At 40.3% G+C, this 20,507-nt stretch overlaps 1 pseudogene; it reads right to left on the minus strand.

The window, feature by feature from the left end:
- Positions 1 to 5,022: 5,022 nt before the first annotated feature.
- On the minus strand, positions 5,023 to 15,678 carry LOC117613297 (annotated as a pseudogene).
- Positions 15,679 to 20,507: the final 4,829 nt, after the last annotated feature.

Here is a 20,507-nt window from a genome sequence, read left to right on the forward strand (position 1 = left end):
TTTTAAAAAATTTTGAGAAATAGTATAGCCGCACGGCTATACTCCTTTTTCTACTTTTTTTTCAAAAATTTTATAGCCGTTCGGCTTTACTCACTTGACACGTGGCACCTAGGCCATGGGCTCGTCCCTCTTTATATATATATATATATATATATATATGTGTGTTTAAATAGTATAGCCGAGCGGCTATACTTTTGAAAATGAAAATTTTTTTTTTTTTAAGTTTCTTAACTTTTGTTTTTTTGGCCCACTTCTCTAATTTAATATATGTAATTAAGAAATATGTTAGCCTTTTTTAATTACTTTAATTAGTAATTATATTTTAAACAACAAATAGAATAATGAAATTAAATATGGTCAAAAGCCCCAAGGCAATTATTTAAAAATAATTACTTAACTAATCGGGTTTAATTTAAATCACAGAGCCCAAGAGCCCCAAGGCCCATGGCTAACCTTTTGATTAATTAAATATACATATATTAACCACTGAACCCATAATTGCTTTTTACAAGAGTATAGCCGTGCGGCTATACTCTTTTTTGTTTTTGAAAAAAAAAAAAAACCAGTGCTGCTCGTTTGACGCGTGGCGCATAAGCGGTGGGCGTGGTCTGTATACGTACATGTATAGTATAGCCGCCCGGCTATACCAGATTCTTTTTAAAAAATTTTGAGAAATAGTATAGCCGCGCGGCTATACTCATTTTCCCAATTTTTTTTTTCAAAAATTGTATAGCCGTTCGGCTTTACTGACTTGACACGTGGCACCTAGGCCATGGGCTCGTTTCTCTATATATATGTTTAAATAGTATAGCCGTGCGGCTATACTTTTCAAAATGAAATTTTTTTTAAAAAAAAAAAAAAGTTTCTTAACTTTTGTTTTTTGGCCTACTTCTTTAATTTAATATATGTAATTGAGAAATATGTTAGCCTTTTTTAATTACTTTAATTAGTAATTATATTTTAAACAACAAATAGAATAATGAAATTAAATATGGTCAAAAGCCCCAAGGCAATTATTTAAAAATAATTACTTAACTAATCGGGTTTAATTTAAATCACAGAGCCCAAGAGCCCCAAGGCCCATGGCTAACCTTTTGATTAATTAAATATACATATATTAACCACTAAACCCATAATTGCTTTTTACAAGAGGATAGCCGTGCGGCTATACTCTTTTTTGTTTTTGAAAAAAAAAAAAAACCAGTGCTGCTCGTTTGACGCGGGGCGCATAAGCGGTGGGCGGGTCTGTATACGTACATGTATAGTATAGCCGCCCGGCTATACCAGATTCTTTTTTAAAAATTTTGAGAAATAGTATAGCCGCGCGGCTATACTCATTTTCCCACTTTTTTTTTTCAAAAATTGTATAGCCGTTCGGCTTTACTCACTTGACACGTGGCACCTAGGCCATGGGCTCTTTTCTCTCTCTATATATATAGATATATATATGTTTAAATAGTATAGCCGTGCGGCTATACTTTTCAAAATGAAATTTTTTTTTTTTTAAAAAAAAGTTTCTTAACTTTTGTTTTTTGGCCTACTTCTTTAATTTAATATATGTAATTGAGAAATATGTTAGCCTTTTTTAATTAATTTAATTAGTAATTATATTTTAAACAACAAATAGAATAATGAAATTAAATATGGTCAAAAGCCCCAAGGCAATTATTTAAAAATAATTACTTAACTAATCGGGTTTAATTTAAATCACGGAGCCCAAGAGCCCCAAGGCCCATGGCTAACCTTTTGATTAATTAAATATACATATATTAACCACTGAACCCATAATTGCTTTTTACAAGAGTATAGCCGTGCGGCTATACACTTTTTTGTTTTTGAAAAAAAAAAAAAACCAGTGCTTCTCGTTTGACGCGTGGCGCATAAGCGGTGGGCGGGTCTGTATACGTACATGTATAGTATAGCCGCCCGGCTATACCAGATTCTTTTTAAAAAATTTTGAGAAATAGTATAGCCGCGCGGCTATACTCATTTTCCCACTTTTTTTTTTTTCAAAAATTATATAGCCGTTCGGCTTTACTGACTTGACACGTGGCACCTAGGCCATGGGATCGTTTCTCTATATATATATATATGTATATATGTTTAAATAGTATAGCCGTGCGGCTATACTTTTCAAAATGAAATTTTTTTTTTTTAAAAAAAAAGTTTCTTAACTTTTGGTTTTTGGCCTACTTCTTTAATTTAATATATGTAATTGAGAAATATGTTAGCCTTTTTTAATTACTTTAATTAGTAATTATATTTTAAACAACAAATAGAATAATGAAATTAAATATGGTCAAAAGCCCCAAGGCAATTATTTAAAAATAATTACTTAACTAATCGGGTTTAATTTAAATCACAGAGCCCAAGAGCCCCAAGGCCCATGGCTAACCTTTTGATTAATTAAATATACATATATTAACCACTGAACCCATAATTGCTTTTTACAAGAGTATAGCCGTGCGGCTATACTCTTTTTTTTTTTTGAAAAAAAAAAAAAACCAGTGCTGCTCGTTTGACGCGTGGCGCATAAGCGGTGGGCGGGTCTGTATACGTACATGTATAGTATAGCCGCCCGGCTATACCAGATTCTTTTTAAAAAATTTTGAGAAATAGTATAGCCGCGCGGCTATACTCATTTTCCCACTTTTTTTTTTTTCAAAAATTGTATAGCCGTTCGGCTTTACTGACTTGACACGTGGCACCTAGGCCATATGCTCGTTTCTCTATATATATATATATGTTTAAATAGTATAGCCGTGCGGCTATACTTTTCAAAATGAAATTTTTTTAAAAAAAAAAAAAAGTTTCTTAACTTTTGTTTTTTGGCCTACTTCTTTAATTTAATATATGTAATTAATGAATATGTTAGCCTTTTTTAATTACTTTAATTAGTAATTATATTTTAAACAACAAATAGAATAATGAAATTAAATATGGCCAAAAGCCCAAAGGCAATTATTTAAAAATAATTAATTAACTAATCGGGTTTAATTTAAATCACAGAGCCCAAGAACCCTAAGGCCCAAGGCTAACCTTTTGATTTATTAAAAATATATATTAACCACGGAACACATAATTGCTTTTTACAAGAATATAGCCGTGCGGCTATACTCTTTTTTGTTTTTCGAAAAAAAAACCAGTGCTGCTCGTTTGACGCGTGGCGCATAAGCGGTGGGCGGGTCTGTATACGTACATGTATAGTATAGCCGCCCGGCTATACCGGATTCTTTTTAAAAAAATTTTGAGAAATAGTATAGCCGCGCGGCTATACTCATTTTCCCACTTTTTTTTTTCAAAAATTGTACAGCCGTTCGGCTTTACTCACTTGACACGTGGCACCTAGGCCATGGGCTCGTTTCTCTCTCTATATATATAGATATATATATGTTTAAATAGTATAGCCGTGCGGCTATTCTTTTCAAAATGAAATTTTTTTTTTTTTAAAAAAAGTTTCTTAACTTTTGTTTTTTGGCCTACTTCTGTAATTTAATATATGTAATTGAGAAATATGTTAGCCTTTTTTAATTACTTTAATTAGTAATTATATTTTAAACAACAAATAGAATAATGTAATTAAATATGGTCAAAAGCCCCAAGGCAATTATTTAAAAATAATTACTTAACTAATCGGGTTTAATTTAAATCACAGAGCCCAAGAGCCCCAAGGCCCATGGCTAACCTTTTGATTAATTAAATATACATATATTAACCACTAAACCCATAATTACTTTTTACAAGAGTATAGCCGTGCGGCTATACTCTTTTTTGTTTTTGAAAAAAAAAAAAAACCAGTGCTGCTCGTTTGACGCGTGGCGCATAAGCGGTGGGCGTGTCTGTATACGTACATGTATAGTATAGCCGCCCGGCTATACCAGATTCTTTTTAAAAAATTTTGAGAAATAGTATAGCCGCGCGGCTATACACATTTTCCCACTTTTTTTTTCAAAAATTGTATAGCCGTTCGGCTTTACTCACTTGACACGTGGCACCTAGGCCATGGGCTCGTTTCTCTCTCTCTCTCTCTATATATATATGTTTAAATAGTATAGCCGTGCGGCTATACTTTTCAAAATGGAATTTTTTTTTTTAAAAAAAAAAGTTTCTTAACTTTTGTTTTTCGTCCTACTTCTTAAATTTAATATATGTAATTGAGAAATATGTTAGCCTTTTTTAATTACTTTAATTAGTAATTATATTTTAAACAACAAATAGAATAATGAAATTAAATATGGTCAAAAGCCCCAAGGCAATTATTTAAAAATAATTACTTAACTAATCGGGTTTAATTTAAATCACAGAGCCCCAAGGCCCAAGGCCAATCTCTTGATTAGTTATATATATATCTATATATATATATATATTGATTAACCATTGGCCTAAAGGTCATACCCACAAGCCACTCAATTGGTCCACTTGCTTGGCCAATCCAAATTACTATATTTGGAAGAGTAAATCTTATAAAGACCTCTAAGGAACTCTAGTGTTCCAATGTGGGACTAATTTCGACTCAAACATGTGGGATTGTTGATGAGAGTTTATTGTACGAACTTGGTTTCTATAATTGGATATTGTGTTGAAGGTGACACTGTGGCACTTGTTTATGGTTAAGTGGCCAATGGAAATTTGCAACACCATATATTAGCTGCAGGTACAATACTCTTATGTATTAATATATTTTGGACTTAATTGTTGCAATGGTCTCTAAACTAGTACACCCAAGTTGTATTTTCGTCCATGACATCCAAACCATAGACATAGACAAAATGTAGACAATCAGGAGAAATATATATTTCATCAGTCATTAGTTATTAGTTAATCTATTGATCATGAACATGGAGAATTTGCACTCACCTATGTAGTGTATAATTAAGTGCTGTTGGACCAGTGTCATACCCCACGGCAAGTGCCAAGGTATCGGTCGACATTATTGATTATGAAACATTTGCAATACATACATAATACAATCTGCAAGGATTGAAATAATATATTCCAATCCCATTACTTTAATACGTACTACTACCTAACTGAGGGACGTAGCATAGCGATTGAATTCTGAGACATCATCTCAATGGAATTTCCTTTTTCAGTGTGATTGCCGCTCTGCTTTGTTCGAGCCAGTTCGGTTGCCAAACACTCCTTTAGTTCCACCAATACCTGGCTCATGGATGGCCTGTTGATGGGGTTTTTAGATACACATGCCATTGCTAATTCCACAGCTTTCCAGACAGAGCTAACATTGAAACGTCTCTCTAACCTTGGATCAACAATGCTGTAAATGTCTCCTTTTGGAAGCAACAAACCAACCCATTTACTTATGTGAATTCTCTCATGTGTGTTTATAAAAGCAGGTCGACCCGCGATAATCTCCAACAGTACAACCCCAAAGCTGTAAACATCACTTTTCTCATTTAGCCTGTTTGACATATTGTACCTTCAAGCAACCATGCAACTCAAGTCATATCTTCTGCAAAAGAATTTGGCTAGAACGTCCATTTACATATGGTTTCTTTCTTCGTTCATGTGCTTGCTTTATCTTTAATTTGCTTCAGTGACATTACTAATATTTTGAATATTAAGGATGATGAGGGCACCAATACCAAATTAATATTAGTTAGAATTTAAAATGCGTTGGGATTAGATTTGATATATCATTACCCAGACTGAAAACAAAAAACTTACTCGGGCGCAAGGTACCCGGGAGTGCCAGCAACACCTGTCAATATATGAGTCCCATCCTCTACAGGGAAATTTCTGGATAGGCCAAAATCAGATAGTTTGGCTTGAAAATATTCATTCAACAAGATGTTTGTTGATTTCACATCCCTATGGATCATAGGTGGGCTACAACAATAGTGCAGATACTCAAATCCTGCATTTCCATATTCAGACATCAGTTCTCATCACCAAAAAAAAAAAAAAATCAAAAATCAAAAATCAAAAGAAAAAAAGAGAGAGGAGATGTTAGCTAAAAAGGAGTATAAGATAATTTATTAGTTTCACACCTCGTGCAGCATCTGTAGCTATTTGAAGTCTACCTTCCCAAGTCAAGACAACTGGAGTGCTGTCTGCATCCACAGAAAATAAAAAATAATGTGGAGATCAAGGAATGTTTCTGCAGAACTTAGATTTCTAGTGCTAAAAAAAATCAAAGCCTCCCGTAATTTATTGGTCGTTTTCCAACGAATTAGAAGTTACTAAACAATGGTAAATTTTGGTATGGAATAGTTTCAATTGCAGCCAAACCTGATAGATATGCTTGTAAGTTTCCATTTTCCATGTACTCGTACACAAGCCCTATCTGGTTTTCATCATTGCAATATCCTACAAGGCTTGTCAAGTTAATATGATGAACTCTCTGTTATTATTTGAAAGGATTTTAAATTTTAAAACGTTTTATTTTCTGTTTTAATTTTGGCTAGTTTCTTTTATTTATTATAGGAGTTACGAATTGTTTAATTTTCAGTTTTTATTTTCTATTCATTGCCACCAACTTTTATGGTTAAATGTGTTTGGAGGTTACGAGTTTTGGATGCCTATAAAAGGCCACTCCTCCTTCACATTTGAAATGGACTACAATCAGATTTCTCTATTCTCATACTTTCACATATTCCATACTTTCTATATTATTTTTGGGCAACGGTTCTGTGGCTTGGAGTTTTCTATCCGACTGTGAACGTGCTCATAGCGGATCTTAAGCCTGCGTATTGGGGTCGTATCTTGGAGTCTTGTAGACCGTCATTACCTGCACGTAGGGAGGCTACAAAGGCTTTAGGACAGCGTCTTTGACGTGCTTTCACTATACCAGGCTTGCTTTCTTAATCTTAACTTGTTTTATTTATTTGTTTACTTGGCTCTTTATTTTACTTTACTGTTTAATATTTATTTTGTATATTATCTATATCTAAAAGTTTTGAATAAGAATTTTATAAAAAGGGAAAAACCACAATTTTTATTAACACTCTCATCAGAAGATTAACCTGTAAGATAAGAGACCCCAATGAAACATCTTAGTTTATTATATAAAATTGAGCTCAAAATGATTGCATAGCTTATTTTAACAAACGTGCCTCAGCATGAAATTGTTGAAGCCCTTGAACTGAAGACGGTGAAAGCATCTTGACAGCTACTTGAGTTTTGTCTATGCATCCATGATAAACTGTTCCAAATCCACCTTTGCCAAGAATCCTCTTTAAATTGTTGGTGATCTGGAGGATCTCAGAGTATGTAAACTGTCGTTTTGTTGCCTCCACTGGTGCAATGATAGGATTTGCACCTGTGACAGCTCCTAAGATTTCATCACAAGTTTAATGTGCATATATTTATGAAGAATGTTATTATTATTTTAAGAAATGCACTTCGATATCTGATGCCAAGTCGTAATTCTTCATTTTTAAGGCCATAAGAGAGAAAAAAAAAAAAAAAAAAAAAACTTTGACAGATATTTGGAAGTCTTACCAGGTTGTCTTTTCCGTTTAATGCCCCAACAGAGAGCTGCAACAGATAATAAGAGGATGGAGATTCCAGCGACCGACGCGACTACGGGAATAACAAAATTGCGCTTCTTTTTGCAAGAAACATTTCCAGATAGATTTGGATTTGCACACAAACTGACATAAAAATGGTTGATAGCAACAATAGTTAGATTTTGATCTGTTATACCAAAGGATATAAATTCCTCTGTAGCATATGTTATAATTCTCAAAACTAGTTTGTAGGGAAACACCTCATCATTTAATATTGTCATTAAAAACGAAATAGGAAAATAGAAATAGAAAACTAGTATCTGTGTGGATCAAATTTCTAACACAGTGTTGTGGTGAGTTGGAGTCAAGTACAAAATTTGAAGGTTATATGGGCTTCACATAGACCTTAAGGATAGAAAACCATTCTTCCTTCTTTCAATCAGTCCTACTGGAACTGAGCCTGTGAGCTTGTTTTTCTCCAAGTTTCTGCAAAGGTAAATTAATCACTAATCTTTCACCATACTTTGTTTGTAACAAAAGATTCGTAGTTTTTCCCTCCTCAGATACAGGTAACCAAATGACTTACATGACATTTAAGTCTGGCAATTGAGAAAAAAAATTCAGGAATTGGTTCTGTCAAGTTGTTGTTTGATAAATCCCTGAAATGAACAGCTCAACTTATGGCATCGTCGCTTGAGACACCCATCATTTGGCTACCTTAAGCATCTATTTCCATCTTTATTTCGCTCTTGTGATGAGTTCAGCTCTAAGTGTGAGATATGTATTTTGGCCAAGAGTCATCGTACTGTGTTTCCTTTGAGTGACAGTAAAGCTGCAAAGCCTTTTGATTTAGTGCATTCTGATGTGTGGGGTCCGGCTCGCGTTACTTCGAACGGATTTCGTTGGTTCGTCACATTTATTGATGATTGTGCCCGATTCACTTGGGTTTTCTTGCTGAAAATAAACATGATGTTGCTTCCATCCTTCCAGAGTTATGTACTATGGTGTCTACTCAGTTTCATGCTCGGGTCAAAGTATTTCGTACTGTTAACAGAAGCGAATATGTGAATAACACTTTGGCATCTTTCTTCCTTGCTCAAGGTATTATTCACCGAACGACAACTTCATTTACTCCTCAACAGAATGGTGTGTCTGAACGCAAGAATCGTCAGTTACTTGAAGTTGCCCGCTCCCTTATGTTGGGCATGTCTGTTCCCCATCATCTTTGAGGGCATGCTGTTTTATTTGCTGCATATTTGATTAATCGTACTCCTAGCCGAGTTCTTGATTTCAAGATTCCATATGATGTGTTTGGTGATCATGTTTCCCCTGTCTCAGTCTCCAAGTTGCCCCCTAAAGTTTTTGGCTTTGTTGCCTATGTTCATGTCTACTCTTATCAACGGAGTAAACTTGATCCTTGTGCTCTGCGATGTGTTTTTATTGGTTGCTCTTCTACTCAGAAAGGTTATAAGTGCTATCATCCACCTACCTAGAAGATGCATGTTACTTTGGACGTGACTTTCTATGAAGTAACATGCAAAGTAACATGCATCTTTTAGGTAGGTGGATGATAGCACTGTAGGTAGGTACCTAGCTGTGGATCTGTAGGTGCTTACGGTGGAAGGAACAGCAAGTAATCTTGGGTAAGAAGGTTCTAAGAGAATCAGAGAGAGAGAGAGAGAGAGAGAGCTATTGTTTGTCTCTGTGTGTGTGTGGTTATGGGTGGGTGGCGTAAATAAGCAGTAAATGGAAGGGTTAAGAGCATTAATACGGTAAGATAGAGCTGGGTTTTCAGCTCAAATATCGATTTCAGATTCTGGAAACCCTCCAAAGCCTGCATTTGTCTGTGTCTCTTAAATCTTTTTTATTTTTGTATTTATTGTTTATTTTGTTTTCTACTTTTTTCTTAAGGGCAAAGTCTAAGGCAAGGGCAAGCAAGGGCTGACACTATTCATGTGAATAGTGTCAGCCTTGCCATTTGTGGTTCCACCCACAAGGGCAAAGTCTAGGGCAATTACTATTCATTGTACTTTATTTCCTATTTTTTTATACTTTAAATCATTAATTTTGATAATCTTTTGTAATTAAATTTTCGGATAAGATTTTCGGATGTGAATCTCGGTTGCCACGTGTCTTATTCCAGATAAAATTTTCGGATATTCATTAATAAAAATTATAATATCAGATTTCCGATAAAATTTTCACCCTCTAAAATTGTGCCACGTGTCCCATGTCAGATAAGATTTTCAGATATTTTTAAAAAATTATAATCTCATATTTCAGATAAGATTTTCACCCTCTAAAATTGTGCCACGTGTCCCATGTCTGATAAGATTTTCAGATATTTTTTTACAAATAGTGATCTCAGATTTCAGATAAGATTTTCACCCTCTAAAATTGTGCCACGTGTCATCTCTATCTTCTGAATCCCTCTATATAACTACACCATCAACACCACTCCTCTCACACCATCTCTGATATATTCCTTCATTTCTCAGATTTTACAAAACACATTATACTCTCAATGTCAAACTTCAGGAGGGTGTTGGAGAGGCAACAGAAAGAATGGGAAGAAATCCGGCGTAGACGTGAGGAAGAAGATCGGGACGCCGATGAAGAAGAGGAAGAAATGCTTGAAGTAGCGGCGGTGTGTATGATGAATCAATCAAGCCAACACCATCGTCGTCGTGCCCCGAATGTGGACAGACGCAGAGAGTCTCGGGGTAAGAATCTCTTGGAGGATTACTTTATCCCAAATTCGTTATATCCTGCTCATAAGTTTCGAGAGAGATATAGAATGCAGCCACATTTGTTCCAAAAAATCATGCATGATATTTGTAATTACGACACATACTTCATTCAAAAGCATGATGTTGTTGGAGTTTTGGGTCTTATCCCGGAGCAAAAACTTACAGCTGCTTTGCAGATGCTTGCTTATGGGGCATCTGCAGAGCAGGTGGATGAGATTGCAAGGATGGGAAAATCTACTATCCTAGAGTGCTTGGTGAGATTCTGTGATGCAGTGGAAAATTTGTACACGAGGGAGTACCTTCGCAAACCCACTCCGAGGGACCTGCAAAGGCTTCTACAAAAAGGCGAGGCTCGAGGTTTCCCAGGAATGATCGGAAGCATCGATTGCATGCATTGGCAGTGGAAGAATTGTCCTACTGCGTGGCAAGGAGAGTATGGGAATCGGAAGGGCCAAAAAAGTATCATTTTGGAGGCCGTAGCTTCATTCGACACTTGGGTTTGGCATGCCTTTTTTGGGGTTGCCGGATCTCAGAATGACCTCAATGTCCTTGGTCAATCCCCGGTGTTCGACGAGGTATTGCAAGGTCATTCCCCTCAGGTCACATACCAAATCAACAATACCGTATACTCTGGTGCGTACTACCTTGCCGACGAATTTATCCTAGGTGGACGACATTCGTGAAAACAATTCCGAATCCCCAATCCGAGAAGGAAAGAAGCTTTGCTTCCTTTCAAGAAGGTTACAGAAAAGACGTGGAAAGGTGTTTCGGTATCTTGCAAGCTCGTTGGGCAATTATCAGGGGTGCTGCTCGGATGCTAGACGAGGAGGTGCTGAGGAGTATTATGATGACTTGCATCATCCTCCACAACATGATTGTGGAGGATGAGTATGACTACGATGCTCCAGAGGTGTTTGAACCCGATCCTATGAACACGGCGTTGACAAGAATATATGAAAGGCCGATAGGACCAAATGGACTACCATTGGAGCCCGAACCGTTACTTCAGGATGGTCGATTCAACAACCCCATGATTGATCGTTATCAAGAAATGCAATCTTCATATGTTCACGAAAGACGTCAAGTTGACTTGATCGAGCACTTGTGGCAGATGAAAGGCAATCACAATGGATGAAGGCTAGATTCGTGCTTTGTTTGGAATTATGCTTTGTTTTTAATTATGCTTTGTTTTTGTGTGTTGTGTTTTGTGGAATTATTGCGAGGTCTTTTTTATTATTATGCTTTTATGTATGGTTTGTTTTGTGTGTTGTTTGCAATAAATGAAGGTTTGTTTTTAATTAATCTTTGTGAGGAATGCTCAAATGTTTTTAATAAATAGTCCAATTATAGAATGCTTTTTTGATTGAATAAAAAAGAAACAATACAACAAATTAAAGGATAATACAACAATTTAAAAAAATACAACAATTATAAAAAAATACAACAATACAATCTAATGGTTTTCATCATTTAGCCAATCCGTATTGCTAGGTCCGTCGTCATGGAAAAGTTTTCTTCTCATCACATCCCTTCGTTTATGCTTCCAATAGGCCTTTGTTTCAGGAGACATATGGCTCGTATCCATGGCCATGATTTTCATCTCTCTCTTCATCGTCGTCTTTTTCTTTTGCATGTTGCTTTTCAATTGCAAAGGCTTCCAATCGTGCCTTGTCCGCTTCATCTCTCCTCAAGTCTCTCTCCAATCTTAGAGAGTTGTTCTTAGCTATTTGCTCGAATATTTGAACACAATCAATGTTCGAAGTGGCCCCTCTCTTGGCCTTTGCCGCCTTTCTCCCAATAGGTCTCGGCGGACGTGGGAGTGGTGACTCCGTTTCCATTGGGGAGTCCAATGGCGAATCGGTTGATGGTGAATCATGGAGTGGTGTCTCATTCAACACAACCGAAGGACCGGTGAGAATAATTTTAAATCTCGAACAATCCTTCACAACTTCCCAACATTGGAAATGCACGAAACTTTTTTTGCCTTGCCCCATGGCACCGAACCACATTTGTGCTTGTATGATCTATTAAAAATAAATAATTGAAAGTGCAAGAAAAAAAAAATTATTATGCAAGAAAATTAAACTAATTTGAATTGCAACAATAAAATTAATTATGCAAGAAAATATAGACAAATTGGACATGCAAAAAGAAAAAAAAATTATGCAAGAAAAAGAAATAGAATATGCCAAAAATAAAAAGTTACATTAAATTGATGAAAATGGTATTATAAATATTTTACCTCATCGGATAGATTTTGACCGCTTCGAATGTTCTCCCTTGCTTTTGTCAAGGCATTTCTCCATTTGCCTAAATCTTTATTTAGAAGTTTCCATCTACTAGACAACGCCATTTCGGTCCGAATGGAACCCGATCTTTGACAAAATTCTCCATGAATTTTGCTCCACATATGATGGAACTTCATCTCATTGCCCGTGATAGGGTCATGACTAATGTTCACCCAAGAGTGACACAACGCAATATCTTCCTGAGTTGACCACGAACCCCCGGTTTCGACAGAAGAGGCCATTTGTTTTTTTTTTTTTTTTTCTACAAATGGAAAGTAGTAGAAAAATGTGAGTGGAGGATAAAAAATATTGGAAGGAGAAGAGTTTGTATGGAGAATTGGTGTGGGAAGTGAAAAATGTGAGTGAAGAGTAAGAAATATTGGAAGGAGAATAGTTTGTGTGGAGAATTGGTGAGGAAAGTGAATAATGTGAGTGGAGAGTAAAAAATATTGGGGATGGAGAAGAATTGTATGAAGATTTTGTGTGGAAAGTAAAAAAAAATGGTTAGGTATTTATAGGGAAAAAATACTGAATTTTTTGGTATTTTTTTTAAAAAATTTCTGAATTTTTTTAGCAAAAAAAACGAGGACCGTCGGATTTCTGGAAAAAAATCCATCGGAGCGTCCCTGGCGCGACACGTGGCTTTGTACTGTTGGTTGCTGTCAGCGCGCGGAGTTTAAATTTTTTTACTGTTGGTGCGTGTAATTCACGCGCCAACGGTAAAAAAAATTTGAATTCCGCGTGCGCTGACGTCACCATGACGTCAGCCAACTCGGGCTCAAGCCCAGGCTGAAGTTGCCCTTGGGCCTGCCTGGGCTCGTGGGACCCACCTGCTGCCCGGGCTTCTTTCCTCACGCTAGAGCGACTTCGGGCTGGCCTGGGGGCCCTTTCACCCGGTTTGGGCGATGCGCTGGGCTTGCTCTAAGGGATGGAGTTGCTCTAATGGGTGGGGTGCGTGGGTGTGCGTGGTGATGTCATTGTCTATTTGTCTGTGACTGGGTTTTGCCTTTCACTTCTCATTGGAGTGGTTGAAACTTTACTGCAATACCCCTCCATTGTTTTTTCACCACTTTGGCACTAATTTGGCCTTTAATGATGGGTGCTAAATTGGTAGTATTTTTAATTGTTTAGAAGTGAATCAGTTTAAAGAATTATATGAAATATGAATAAAATATTAAAATTTAGAATTATGGATTTCATTATAATTTGGGTAGATTACTGGGGCTAATAATTCAAACCTGGAAATCATAAATCATGCTTCTTTGCTTGCAAGTTACAAAGTCACTTGTACTCCTTCAAGATTGAAAAGGAAATGAAGACACACCACAATCACCTAATTAAAACTCACGAGAAACCTATGGGAAAATTTGTTGTCAAAAAGTGCATATTGGAAGTGGTATTCACAAATTGAAAATCATAAAGACTTTGAACAATAATCTTCTCTTGACATATTTGTGCTGTTAGATTGTAAATTTTGAACCACACATTTAAACAAGAATCAATGTAATTAACACTTTCAATTCACCGTCGGACATATTGTCAAACTTTATGACAAAATAACATTTCTTAAACCCTAAGAATTTTACCTTAAAGAGTAATTTGGTGACTATATTACATTTTTTGAAATATTTTTGCTCATCACTTTAACCCAAGTTGTACGCTCACCACCGTTCTTAATACTTGACACGTGTCTATAGGCATAACAATGGTTAACTTTTTAGTTTGATTTATGTAACCATAATTATAATTATCGACACATGTCAAATATTGAGATGAATAGTGAACATACACCTTGAGTTAAAATGATAAGCAAAATTGTTCCATCAACGATAAGAATGAAACAATGGCAGTATCTAAGTTAGATTTGGCCAAATTTACAATTTACAGAAATCAAAAGTACACTGGGAGAACACAAAAGGACACTAATACACAGCCAAGACACATAAAAAAGTGGAGCCGCAATATGATGATTGATCTGAATTCTGAGGTCCAGGAATGAAGAGGAACCCATGAATTTTGGGCTTGCATGAATGGGAATGGGAACCGTGGGACCATCACCACCACTACTGACCATGCACATGGGTTTGGTGCGGTAGGGCACTATTTTTATTTTTATTTTTTCTTTCAAATGCGAAAAAAAAAAAAAAAAAAAACAAGTGTCAAGAGATGGGTGAGATATATCATCTTCACGGCGAAACCCAAGTTAATCACGTGACATCACGTGCACTTTGCACGTGATACTATCTGGAAACACGTGCACCTGGAGTACCTTTTCTTTTTATGTTGAGATGATTTTTTGTGAATTTAATTATAATTCGATGAATATCATGAGTGGATGGGAAATTAGTAAAAAGTGAAAAAGTGGTTTTGCATAATGCATGTGATTTGATTTTACATGAGAAAATGACATCTTTTTTTTTTTTGGTAAGAAAGGGGGCCAAAGCCCGAACAACACAAAAAGAACTACAAAACACTCATCCTTGGACGAGCCAAACTACTGGCATCAGCAGCAAGGAGCTCAACAACCACACCAGGCGCAGAATCCAAAATATGTAAACCCAAGGGAAGATCATGGCTCATAGCAGCCAAAGAATCAGCAGCAAAATTCTGTTCACGAAAAATGTGCTTGACAGAGCAACACCACTCCTTCTGAATCAGCTGATAGCAACAATTGGTAATGCTAAAAAGAGGATGAGTATGGCTGGGAGGATTCAACAGAAGATCCACAGCAGACTTAGAGTCACATTCAACCTCCACAGTACGAAACCCATCTTCCCAAGCTAAATGGAGCCCCCAAAAAATTCCCCAAAGCTCAGCCTCAATCACAGACCCAACACCCAAATTAACATAAAACCCTTTAATCCAATTACCAGCATGATCTCTTAACAGACCCCCAGCTCCAATGTAACCACGAGCATGCTTACGACTACCATCAGAATTAACCTTACACCTCCCTGGCAAAGGGGCTTGCCAATGGAGATAGACTACACCCTGATGAAGAGGAGCAGAGATAGACTTAGTGGCAGCAAGCCAATCCTTAACATACTGTAGAATCACCTGTTGCGGCTCAGAGGGGAGCAAGAAACCATGTTCAAAAACAAACTTACAACGCCATTTCCAGATGAACCAAAGGCTAACAGCAAACACCAAGTTCCAAGCCAAACCAGTCATAAAAGATCTCTTGGAATGCAGATTATGGAAGAGCCAATCATCAAAATTAGGAAACAAGACACTAGAATCCTCAAACCAACTGCCAAACTGGTTCCAAATTAAAAAGGAAGAACTACAACTGTTTATACCACATATTAACGACCAATGACCACCTGACACGTGGAGAAAAACGACAACTTGACATCACAGGCCCTTCGGCAGGAACCCTACTGAAGGGTATACATCTTGATGCTTTTGCTCTTGGACACGTGTCATGCTCACAATCCGCTCCTACAGTCCCACATCGGAAATTCCAAAATAAGCACACCTCTCAAGGCCTATATAAGGAGACCCCTATTCCCAAAGAAGGGGGACAGAAAAAACCAACGGTACGCTACCGCTTGATCTGTAGTCTAATCTTTACTAAATCCGTACTTATTTAAGCATCGGAGAGCCTTCGGCCGGTACCGCACCGGTACCCCAAGGTCTTACCGAACGTTCCCTTTTTGCAGGAACTTGATCTTCTGAAGACTAACTCCCTTCCGAAGACACAATATCACTAAGTTGGGCGAACCACGTGTCAAACCACTTTTTCGCATCAACAGTTTGGCGCCGTCTGTGGGAAACGAAAAATAATTAACCCACTATCTCCTAAACACATGGGGACCACTTCAATACCCACTTTTCTATCGGAGGACGGGGCACCGTTCGGAAGGCAAGCTGGGGCTAGCCCAGCACTACCCCCATGCACTCCCTACGGAAATGCCCCATCAACCCAAACAACCGCCGAGGCCGAGCTAGTAGCCCAAATCGCATCTCTGCGAAAGGACATGGCTAGGCTTCAGGAGCACAACCACCACCTTTCGTCCAAAGTGGACGAAACCCAACGGCAGCTGCACCAGCAGCACCCGCAGAACATCCAGACGACTCACTCTTCCGAAAGCTTGGGAACCCCTCATAGGAGGAGGCACCAAAGGGCAGCAAGGGCAACGCCCGCGCCCTCCAAACAACTGGTGGTGCCGACACCTAGGGACCAACCGCACATACCGAAGAAGGTCTACTCTGATTGCCGACACAGGCTTAACGATCGGGAGGCGGAGAGACAGAAATCCCCGATCAGGATTAGCGCTCGACTACGGGAATCCCGGATGAACGCCGGGGGAAGTAAGTCACCTATTCGGAAGGTCCAAGGATTGAACTCCACGGAATCGGCATCAGAGTATATCTCTTCCGATGCGCAAACGTCCACCTACCATTCGGTATCAACTCAATACTTGGGGGATAACTCCGTGAGCCCGCGAAGGCGCTTGGAAGATTATGATGCCGAAGGAATCCCAAGCCGAGACCCTGTTGTCCGACTCCTTTTTCAGAAGGTCCAGAAAATGGAAGACGACAAGGCTTGCTCCCAGGAACCTGAGTGGGGAAAGCTTCGGCCCGGGCCGTTCACGAGACGCATCCGTCGCTCTCGGCAGGATCGGGAAGTGCAGCCATTGCGCATACCATTCTACACTGGTACCGAAGATCCTTTAACCCACCTTCACTCATTTCAGTCTGCCATCGGATGCAAGGGTCTGAGCGACGAGGGGCAATGCCTGCTATTCCCGTCTTCACTTACCGAGGCAGCCCTGAATTGGTTCTACCGTCTGGAGCCGGAAACGGTGGATTCTTTTGACGAGCTGAAGCAAATTTTCCTCAATCACTTCATGATCCAAACAGACCGTCTTTACTCTGCCGATGATCTGTACACGATTCGGCAGAGAGAGGACGAGCCACTAAGAGAGTATGCGGCGCGCTTCAGTCACGAGTACTCGAGGTGTCCGGAAACAGACGATAGGGCAGCCTACGGCGCCTTCAAGAGTGGCCTTCGGTCCTCGCATTTTCGATACCTAGTACACAGCAGCAACTGGCGCACGTATGATGAGCTGATGAAGCAGGCGGCAGTGCACGCCAAGGCCGAGTACTTCAACTCAAAACCCAGCGCTTCGGTACGCCTAGAGGATGCAGAGCCAAGCGCTTATCCGGCGAAGGCGCCATCCTACGAGAGGGCCGATTCATATTCGGCGGGCCATAAGCGGAAAGACAACCGTGCCGATCGAAGAGATCAGCCAAAGAAAGGGAAAGGGCGGTATGGTCGCAACGACAACCGAGGACCCCTGCCCAACCGTGACCACGGCAACGAGGTATTCACCCTGCTGAATACCACGTATGAAACCGTTCTGATGAACGAACAGGAGGCCATACCGAAGCCGAATGTTAGAAGACCCAATCGACAAGACAACCGGGAGACCGGTAAATTCTGCCGATACCATCAGCACAACAGCCACAATACGGAAGATTGTATAAGTCTGAGAAAGATTGTGGAGCGGCTGATCCGAGAGGGGAAACTGGACCAGTATATCGCCCGGCAGCCATCGGCGCCGGTGCCGAACCCCACTCGGCAGATAAACATGATCAGCACTATCAGCGGCGGACCTACCGTTGCGGGGATGAGCCACCGTTCGATGAAACAGTATGTGCGTGTCGCGCAGTTTCCTCAGGTGCTCGGAATAGAGGTGAATCGGTTCCAGGAAACACCAAAAGTTCATTGGGAACCGATCACATTTTGCCAAGAGGAAGAAGAGGGAATCCTCTATCCCCACGACGACCCAATGATCATCCGAGCTGAAATTGCCGATTACGATGTAGGGCGAGTCCTGATCGATACCGGGAGCTCCGTGAGCGTAATCTTTGCTGAAGCTTTCAGAGAGATGGGAATCAATGACAACCAAGTCGACCGGCAGTTGACACCTCTGTTAAGCTTCTCTGGAGACTTGGTCCAACCAATCGGCAGTGTCAGACTGCCAATTACATTTGGCACGGCGCCGAAAAAAGCAACAACGTACGATCTGTTCCTCATCGTCGACTGCCCGACGGCATACAACGTTATCGTTGGCCGAACGGCACTGACGAGGATCAAGGCGCATCTTTCGCCCCACATGCTGTTGATGAAGTTCCCTACCCCGAACGGCACGAGGGCAATCCGGGGAAATCAGTTGAGCGCGCGGACTTGCTACGCTACGGCGCTCAAGGCAACCTCGTTCAAACTCCCCAACGAGACCATGACGGTGCAGGGTTTGCCGAACGGTACTGGACCGGTTGACGACCCTAGAGATGAATCTCCCACCCCTCACACACAACCTGCCGAAGAATTGGAAACCATAACCTTGAGCGATGAACAGCTCGATCGACAGGTTAGAATCGGCACTAGACTCACTGCGAACCTCCGAACGCAATTCATAGACTTCTTGCGGCATCTTTTGGAAGTTTTCGCATGGTCTTACGAGGACATGCCCGGCATCGCCCCGGACGTGATTAGCCATAAACTCACCATCTCCTCCGCCTATAAGCCCGTAAGGCAGAAGCGCCGATCATATGATGCCGAACGGTATGAAGCGATGCGCACGGAAGTCGAGAAACTTCAAACCATCGGTTTCATCCGGGAAGCAACGTATCCGGTATGGCTTGCCAACTCCGTCATGGTAAGAAAGTCCACGGGCGGGTGGCGAATGTGCCAAGACTATACCGATCTCAACAAGGCTTGCCCGAAGGACAGCTTTCCGTTACCACGGATAGACCAGCTCGTGGACGCCACTGCCGGCCACGAACTGCTGAGCTTTATGGATGCCTACTCCGGCTATAATCAGATATTCATGCACCCTCCCGACAGCGAACATACCGCATTCATAACGGACAAAGGGTTGTACTGCTATAATGTCATGCCGTTCGGTCTGAAGAACGCGGGGGCAACTTACCAAAGGCTCGTCAACAAAATCTTCGCCGGTTACATCGGCAACATCATGGAGGTTTATGTTGACGACATGCTGGTAAAAAGCAGAACCGCCGAAGATCACCTGCAGAACTTATCGATCATGTTCGGCATACTCAAGGAGTACAGGATGAGGCTGAACCCGAAGAAATGCGCCTTCGGTGTATCTTCCGGGAAATTCCTCGGATTCATGATCAGTCAGAGGGGGATTGAGGCTAATCCCGAGAAAATAAAGGCAATCATCGATATGGAGAGGCCGAAGACGACGAAGGACATTCAGAGCCTTACCGGACGCGTGGCCGCCCTGCCCCGTTTCATATCGAAGGCTACCGATAAATGTGTACCGTTCTTCAAAGCCTTGAAAGGGGGCAAACGGGATATCACATGGACTGCCGAATGTGATAACGCATTTCAAGCCCTGAAGAACTACATGAGCAAAGCCCCCCTTTTGTCAAAACCGCTGCCTGGGGAAATTCTCTACCTATACCTTTCGGTATCCAGAACTGCCGTCAGCTCGGTACTAATTCGGAAACCAGAGAAGGCAGAGTTACCAATCTTCTATGTCAGCAAGGCACTCCAGAGTGCGGAACTTCGGTATCCCCCATTAGAGCAGCTGGCTCTAGCCCTTGTTGTCTCGGCACGAAGACTTTGGCCATACTTCCAGGCACACGGGATCAAAGTCCTGACCAACCAACCCCTCCGGCAGGTCCTCCAGAACCCAGAAATTTCGGGCCGATTGATCAAATGGGCGATCGAACTCGGGGAATTCGACATACAGTTCGTTCCAAGGCCCGCGGAGAAGGGCCAGGCTGTTGCCGATTTTATCTCCGAGCTTACTCCAGCAACAGTACAACCGACATCTGAGGCGATTACCGAGACCATCTTGCCGGATCAACCAGGCGCCGAACGCCTTGACACATCAACTCCCGTCTGGGGTTTGCACGTCGATGGCTCGGCAAACCAGCAAGGATGCGGAGCGGGCTTGGTGCTGACAACACCGGACGGACTCAAAATTGAGTACGCCCTCCGATTCGACTTCCGGACA

The sequence above is a fragment of the Prunus dulcis genome, unplaced genomic scaffold (genome assembly GCF_902201215.1).
Source record: "Prunus dulcis unplaced genomic scaffold, ALMONDv2, whole genome shotgun sequence".
Taxonomy (NCBI): Eukaryota; Viridiplantae; Streptophyta; class Magnoliopsida; order Rosales; family Rosaceae; genus Prunus; species Prunus dulcis.